The following is an 8,216-nucleotide window of genomic DNA, read 5'->3' on the forward strand; positions in this document are numbered from 1 at the left end:
ACTCTGAAGTAACTGACATTAGGCTTCTTGCCAGTAAGGAGCTCATAAGATGTCTTGTTCAGTAGCTTGTGAAGATAAACACGATTGACTGTATGGCATGCAGTATCAATGGCTTCGGGCCAGAATTTTCTTGGGGTCTTGTATTCATCTAGCATCGTTTTGGCCATCTCAATTAGTGTTCTGTTCTTGCATTCGACGATGCCATTCTGCTGTGGCGTGTACGGGGCTGAGAATTCATGTGTGATGCCCAAGGTATCAAGATATGTATCAAGGCCAGTGTTCTTGAATTCAGTGCCATTGTCACTTCTGATGTGCTTTATCTTGGTGCCAAAATTGTTCATAGCTCGATTGGCGAAGCGTCTGAAGACATCCTGCACTTCAGTCTTCTAAAGAATTATGTGCACCCAGGTATATCTAGAATAATCATCAACAATAACAAAGCCATAGAGGCAAGCAGTAGTAGTTAGAGTTGAGTAATGAGTGGGACCGAAAAGATCCATGTGATTGTCTTCGAGGGATGTTTGGCCCTCGTCATCTTCCCTGCTTCACAGGCACCGCATAAGTGGTCTTTCTTGAACTTGACACCCTCGATGCCTATGACATGCTTCTTGTTTGCAAGGGTGTGGAGGTTCCTCATGCTAGCATGTCCAAGCCTCCGATGCCAGAGCCAGCATTCTGAAGCCTTTGCTAGAAGACATACTGCAAGCTGTGGCCCTGCTGAGGAATCTACCACGTGCAAATCATCTTTTCGATACCCTTCAAACACTAGAGACTTGTCAGATTCCATTAGTACAAGGCAACGATATTTTCCAAACATTACGATCATGTTCAAATCGCAAAGCATTGAGATAGACATTAAGTTGAAGCCAAGGGATTCAACAAGCATGACTTTATCCATGTGTTGATCCCTTGAGATTGCAACTCTACCTAGACCCAATACCTTACTTTTACCAGTGTCAGCAAATGTGATGTGGCTCTTGTCGGATGGACGTAAGGTTGAGTCCATAAGAAGACTTCTTTTGCCAGTCATGTGATTTGTACACCCACTGTCAATAATCCATTCTGAAGACGCTGGTGTCGTACCCTACAGTGCAGTTAGGGGGATAGGCTTCACCAAGAGCATTGTGAAGCAAAAACATTTGACGAACCAGTGGGTTATGAAAGCTTAGATCCAGGTTAGGACTAATAGGGAGAGTAGCAAGCGATTCAGGTACGAAGTACATAGTAAGACCATTTGGGCATTTGATCTTGCGCCCTACAAGATGTTTAAGGTCCCCAGCAATAGCGTCAGACGATTTTGGTTTTCTGCTGGAGACCTTTCCCGGCAAAAGAGAGTTAAGCTTTCTTAGCCACCCACATCTTCACGGGTGGCTTAGAAGCAATAAGTCTAAGTACATCATCTGAGAATTTTGGCTTTGAAGCACTAGCAAACAGTCTTGTAGGCGGACAATAGTACTCATAAGAATAAGCAGAATAGTTCTTGGTCTTATGAACATGGAGGTTTGATGAACCGCTCTTATATTCATATGCCTGAGTATGGTTTCCCTGCAAAACATTTGCGTTAGTGTGACTCAGGTGAGTCCTTTGTTTGTATGAAGCCTTTGGACCGTATGAAGCCTTTGGTCTGAGGTTTGTCTTCTTCACGTGAGGTGTCATGAAGACATTCACAGGAAGATTTTCCAGACACCTTTTCGGAACCCAGATCTTCTTCATAGGCAGTTCATTCCAGCAGTTAGTACCAATGTACCTGGCAAACACTTCACCATTCTGATTCTTAAACAGTATATAGTTTGCATCAAAGGATTCATCAATGATAATGGGGTTAGCACAAGTGAAGCCAGTTAGATTGGATGGATCTGCTGAAGGTTCCTTTGCAGCAACCCACATGGTTTTGGGGTACTGCTCAGGTTTCCAGTAAGAGCCATCTACATTCATTTTCCTTATGAACCCAACACCCTCTTTCCTAGGGTTTCGGTTCAGAATCTACTTTTTGAGGACATCACATAGTGTCTAATGCCCTTGAAGACTTTTGTACATCCCTGTTTCAAGCAGTGTCTTCAACCTAGCATTCTCATCAGCAATAGCGGTGGTATCCTCAGCAGAGGGGTTAGTTACCACATCAACAGTTGAAGATATTGCAACAACAATAGCAGTAGAACATTCAGCAACAGAAGTAGCATTATCACGCTCAATGCATTTAAGACATGGTGGTTCAAATCCTTCCTGAGCGGGACTGATCTGTTTGGCGCGAAGTGACTCCTTTTCCGTTTGAAGATCTCCATGAACCACTCTCAATTTCTCAAGATATTGCTTCCTTTGAAGATAATCATAGGAAAGCTTTTCATGAGTTGTTGAGAGAGTTTCATGACGACTTTCAAGTTCCTGATACTTAACGTGAAGATTTTTTATGTCTTCAATTAAGGATTCAGATCGAGTCATTTCAGCACCTAACAGATCATCGCTTCTGTCTAACAGTTTTTGAATATGTTCCATAGCTTTCTGTTGTTCAGTTGCAATTTTAGCAAGTGTTTTGTAGCTAGGTTTTGAACCACAATCAGAGTCATCGTCACTAGATGTTTGATAGTGAGTAGTGCGTGTGTTTACCTTGGCACCGCATGCCATGAAGCAGTAGGTAGAAGCGGAGTAGTCCTTGTCATTTGCATCAGTGTCGGTGATGAAGTCATTGTCTTCAGTGTTGAAGATGGACTTGGCAACGTATGTTGTAGCCAGACTTGCGACGCCTGAGTCGGATTCCTCCTCAGACTCCACCTCTGCCTCCTCAGAAGCAGACTCCTCCTCTGAATCCATTTCCTTGCCAACAAACGCACGTGCCTTGCCAGATGAGCTCTTCTTGTGTGATGAAGACTTTGAGGAAGACTTGGAAGAAGACTTTGAGTATTTCTTCTTCTTCTTCTTCTTGTGGTCAGAGTCATATTCCTTGCTCTTCTTCTTCTTTTTGTTCTCATTGTCCCATTGTGGACACTCAGAGATGAAGTGGCCATGTTTCTTGCACTTGTGACATGTTTTCTTCTTGTAGTCATGAGCAGGAGCTTCATCATTCCTTGAACTTGATCGGGAAGACTTTCTGAAGCCTTTCTTCTTGGTAAATTTTTGGAACTTCTTGACAAGCATAGCAAGTTCCCTTCCAATGTCTTCAGGATCATCAGAACTGCTGTCAGATTCTTCTTCAGATGAGGAGACAGCTTTTGCCTTCAAGGCACGCGTTCGCCCATAGTTTGGACCGTAGATATCTCTTTTCTCCGAAAGCTGAAACTCATGTGTGTTGAGCCTCTCAAGTATGTCAGACGGATCGATTGTCTTGAAATCAGGATGTTCTTGAATCATCAGGGCCAGGATGTCAAACGAACTATCAAGTGATCTCAGCAGCGTCTTGACGACTTCGTGTTTGGTAATCTCAGTGGCGCCGAGGGCTTGAAGCTCATTTGTGATGTCAGTGAGTCGGTCAAATGTGTGCTCGACATTCTCATTGTCATTTCGCTTGAAGCGGTTGAAGAGGTTGCGAAGGACACTGATTCTCTGATCTCTCTGGGTTGAGATGCCTTCATTGACCTTGGAGAGCCAGTCCCAGACCAGCTTGGATGTCTTCAAAGAACTCACACGGCCATACTGTCCTTTGGTCAGATGACCACAGATGATATTCTTGGCAGTAGAGTCTAGTTGAACGAATTTCTTGACATCAGCAGCAGTGACACCTTCTCCAGCCTTGGGAACGCCGTTCTCGACGACATACCATAGGTCGACGTCAATGGCTTCAAGATGCATGCACATCTTATTCTTCCAGTAGGGATATTCAGTTCCATCGAAGACGTGGCATGCAGCGGAGACTTTAATTATCCCTGCAGTCGACATAGCTAAAACTCTAGGTGGTTAAACCGAATCACACAGAACAAGGGAGCACCTTGCTCTGATACCAATTGAAAGTGCGTTATATCGACTAGAGGGGGGGTGAATAGGCGATTTTTATGGAAGTCTTCAGACCATGGGAGTTTTGAAGACAAACGATAAAATTAAACCTATTACCATGCAGCAGAAGCTAGACTACACTAGGCAAACCATAGTCAAGTATTCAATGAAGTGAAAGCACAAAGACTAATATCAGCTAGGTAGTAAGGATCAGGTAGGAAGTTATTGTGAAGCCAAACAGAACACCCAGTCACTCAGTGAAGACAAATGATAGTGCAAACATACAATGACTTCACAATGAGTAACAATAAGTAAAGCGAAGTGAAGATGAAACCAGTGACTCGTTGAAGACAATGATTTGTTGGACCAGTTCCAGTTGCTGTGACAACTGTAAGTCTGGTTGGAGCGGCTAGGTATTTAAACCTTAGGACACATAGTCCCGGACACCCAGTCCTGAACACGCAGCTCAGGACACCCAGTCCTCACCGTATTCTCCTTGAGCTAAGGTCACATAGACCTCGCCCAAGCACTCTGGTAAGTCTTCAAGGTAGACTCCCAAACCTTCACAGACTTCGTTCACTGGCAATCCACAATGTCTCTTGGATGCTCAGAACGCGACGCCTAACCGGCTGGAGGATGCACAGTCCTCAAGTGTAATAAGTCTTCAGATCACACAGACAAGAAGACTTAAGTGATGCCCAATTCTCTTTGGCTCTGGTGGTTAGGGCTTTATCCTCGCAAGGAATTCTCTCTCAAAGGCTTCGAGGTGGGTTGCTCTCAAACGACAAAAGCCGTACTTTCAATATGAGCAGCCAACCATTTATGGTTGTAGGGGGTGGGCTATTTATAGCCACTTGGCAACCCGACCTGATTTGTCCGAAATGACCCTGGGTCACTAAGGAACTGACACGTGTTCCAACGGTCAGATTTCAAACTCACACGGCAACTTTACTTGGGCTACAAGCAAAGCTGACTTGTCTGACTCTGGACAAGATTCACTCTCATAGTCTTCACTCGAAGACATAGGTTTTTTGTTTAGGCATCACTTTAGTCATTCTGACTGGTTCTCTTGGACCCCACTTAACAGTACGGTGGTTCCTATGACTCAACACAAAAGAAAAAGAACTACGAAAGATCTAAGTCTTCGAGCTCCATAGGCTTCATATAGTGTCTTCTCTTGTCATAGTCTTCAATGTGAATATCTTCATATACCACCTTTGACTTCAATGTCTTCATACATTTTTAGGGGTCATCTCTGGTAGTAAAACCGAATCAATGAGGGACTTCTACCTATGTTATCCTGCAATTCTCACAAACACATTAGTCCCTCAACTAGGTTTGTCGTCAATACTCCAAAACCAACTAGGGGTGGCACTAGATGCACTTACAGTGAGTACCTACACAAAACAAAGACAAAGGAAAAATTGTGTGTGCGTAGTACATGTACACATCATCCATTTTGATGTGCACGTGCTTGTGTTGGTTAGCACAAAATATCCAATGCTCAAATATATGAGATGCGTGATACAGAAACATGTCATCCATCGTGAGAGGTTTGTTTTTATGTATAACACAAAGGAGACTCAAATTGTGTAATGCATCACGAGGGATATCTAGAGCATTGTTATTCATGGAATACATATGATGCAAGCAATTATGGGAAGCATGCAAAGGATAGAATGTATCAAAATATCCTAATATGTACGAGGAAACTATGGGGGTCTCCTCATGATCATTAGTGGAAGCATCACGTGGAGAATATTGACAACATCCAAAACAATGCATATTTGGAACAATGTGATCATGGCATGGCATAGTGGATGAATCACGCAAATCTTGTAAAGGAAGCATGGCAATATCATCACATGAAAAACAAATGCCAATGACCATCATCTCGTCATCTATGCCATAAGTGCAAATGGGATTTATTTTAATGGGCATGCATAGTTACTATGTTGAGGTTGAAATGATGCAATATGGGAGATCTCACTCATAGCATATGACAAGTTGAAAGGATTATCAAACATGATGTGACCAATAGAATTTTCACAAGATATCCTATGGAGCATAGCATCACAATTAGGCAACTCAACATGCTCATCATCATATTCATCATAAATGGGTGGCATATCTAAGCATGTAGACGACATAGTATGTGGTGAATCTGTAAGGTGATCATAATCTGCAAGCAATCATTTGCAAGATAGTCCACTAGTGGGACAAGCGAAGTACCATCACCTAGGTTACCTTTGGAGCATCGCTCATGTGTTTTAGGTGAGGTGTCGAAGATCCACTCGTTGTCATCTTCATCTTGATGGAACCATGTGGGGGGTGCATCTTTTTCCATCATGGCCATCATCGTGTCCATTATAGGTATGAACTCGTCGAGGATAGGCATGTCATCATGTAGGAGACCTAGCACCAAAGAAAACACACTTGGAGTAGAGGTTAAGTCATTAGAAATCATAGTGGCCTCACATGCCGTCTCAACTACCTCACTCACTAAGTGTTGTGGCTCACTCACTCCCGGTTAGATGCTCTCACTCATATGGTTGGTGGAGTCACTCAAATGGCTCTCAACCTCACATAGGATGTGTGGCATGCTCTCATGTGTGGGGCTAGTGATAGTCACACTCATCCTCTCATAGGAAATGCACTCAATGTCACATATGGTGGAGTCACTCATATCACTCATGGTGGGGTGGCTCTCCTCACATGGCAATTGGAGCATCTTGTCATATGTGGGTGTCAGAGAGATGTTGGTGCAAATGTCTCCATGCTCAACTCCTATCGCCTCCTTGGTTAAAGGGTTAGACCCATGCTCAACCTTCTCATCCATAACGCCTCCAAAGATGAATGGCGTAGGATGTGGCAAAACGTCACTCTCCTCTGAGACCAAAGAGAGGGTCTCATGTGCGGTCTCGTAGCTTGACTCGAAGTATGAGTACAATATCGACATCGTCTTGATGTTGTTGAAGAGGTTCATGCTCATCACCGTAGTCGAAGTGGATGGCCCTAGCTCGACCTTCTTGTTGTTGCAAGCCCATATGATGTGGCACCTTGTAGCTCATCTCCATGACCAAAGGGAAATTCTCATGCTCGGTCATTTTCCTTGAGGGGCTTCTGAAGATGGAAGTGTCGCCCTCGCTCGTAGGTGGTCGCCTTGGACTTGATGAAGTCAATTGTAACACCCCGGATGTAACTTACCTTATTTATATTCCAAATCTTGCCGTTTCCGGCACTAAGTTATTTTTATTTCCTCGTTGTCGGGTTTTTGTCTCTGTGTGTTTTGTCTTTGTCATGCATCTCATATCATGTCATCATGTGCCTTGCGTCTGCATACGAGTTCGTCTCATGCATCCGAGCACTTTCCCCGTTGTTCGTTTTGCATTCCGCCGCTCCTATGTCATCTGGTGGTCCTTTCTACCTCTTTTCGTGTGCGGGTGTTAAACGTTTTCGAATTGGACCAAGACTTGTCATGCAACCTTGGTTTACTACCGGTAGACCGCCTGTCAAGTTTCGTGCCATTTGGACTTTGTTTGATACTCCAACGATTAACTGAGGGACCGAAAAGGCCTCGTGTGTGTTGCATCCCAAAACCCTTCCAAAGTGGCCCATAACCCACCTAAACCTCCTCCATCATCTAGATCGTTCGATCACGATCGCGTGGCCAAAAACCGCACCTCATTTGGAGCTTCCTAGCTCCCTCTACCCCTATATAAAGACCCCCATTTCTAAATCCCGGATCTCCTCTTCCAAACCCTAGAAAAATCACCTCTCCAGCCGCCGGACAATGCCCGTTCCGGCCGGACATTTTGCCGCCGCCGCCCTCGTCCAATAAGGACGTGCCACGTCGCCTGGGGGAGAGCCCCACTTCGCCACCGCCGCGCGGGCCCGCCAGGCCCGCACCAGGCCCCCGCAGCCCACTTGCTCCCCGCCGCCGCGGATCGGCGCCGCCCCGTCTCCTCCTCCGCGCCGGCGTAGCTCCGCCATCGGAGCCGCCCCGCTCTGGCAGCTCTTCTCCGACACCGCTGCCCCTGCAACGCCGGCTACCGGCCTCGCCCGCGCCGCCCGCGGCCTCTGCCGGCCACCGCCGCCATCAGCGCCGCCACCGCACCCGGCGACCCCGGCGAGCTCCTTCTCCAAGTCCGGCGACGTCCCATGACTATTCCGGCGAACAGGAACTCCGGCCATCCTCGAGGAGCGTGCGATCTGGATCTCAGATCCAAAATCTCGGGGTTGACTTCTTCGTCCCTAACCCTAATATTTTTGCATACTTTGACATGCCATAA

The sequence above is a fragment of the Triticum aestivum genome, chromosome 2A (assembly GCF_018294505.1).
Source record: "Triticum aestivum cultivar Chinese Spring chromosome 2A, IWGSC CS RefSeq v2.1, whole genome shotgun sequence".
NCBI lineage: Eukaryota > Viridiplantae > Streptophyta > Magnoliopsida > Poales > Poaceae > Triticum > Triticum aestivum.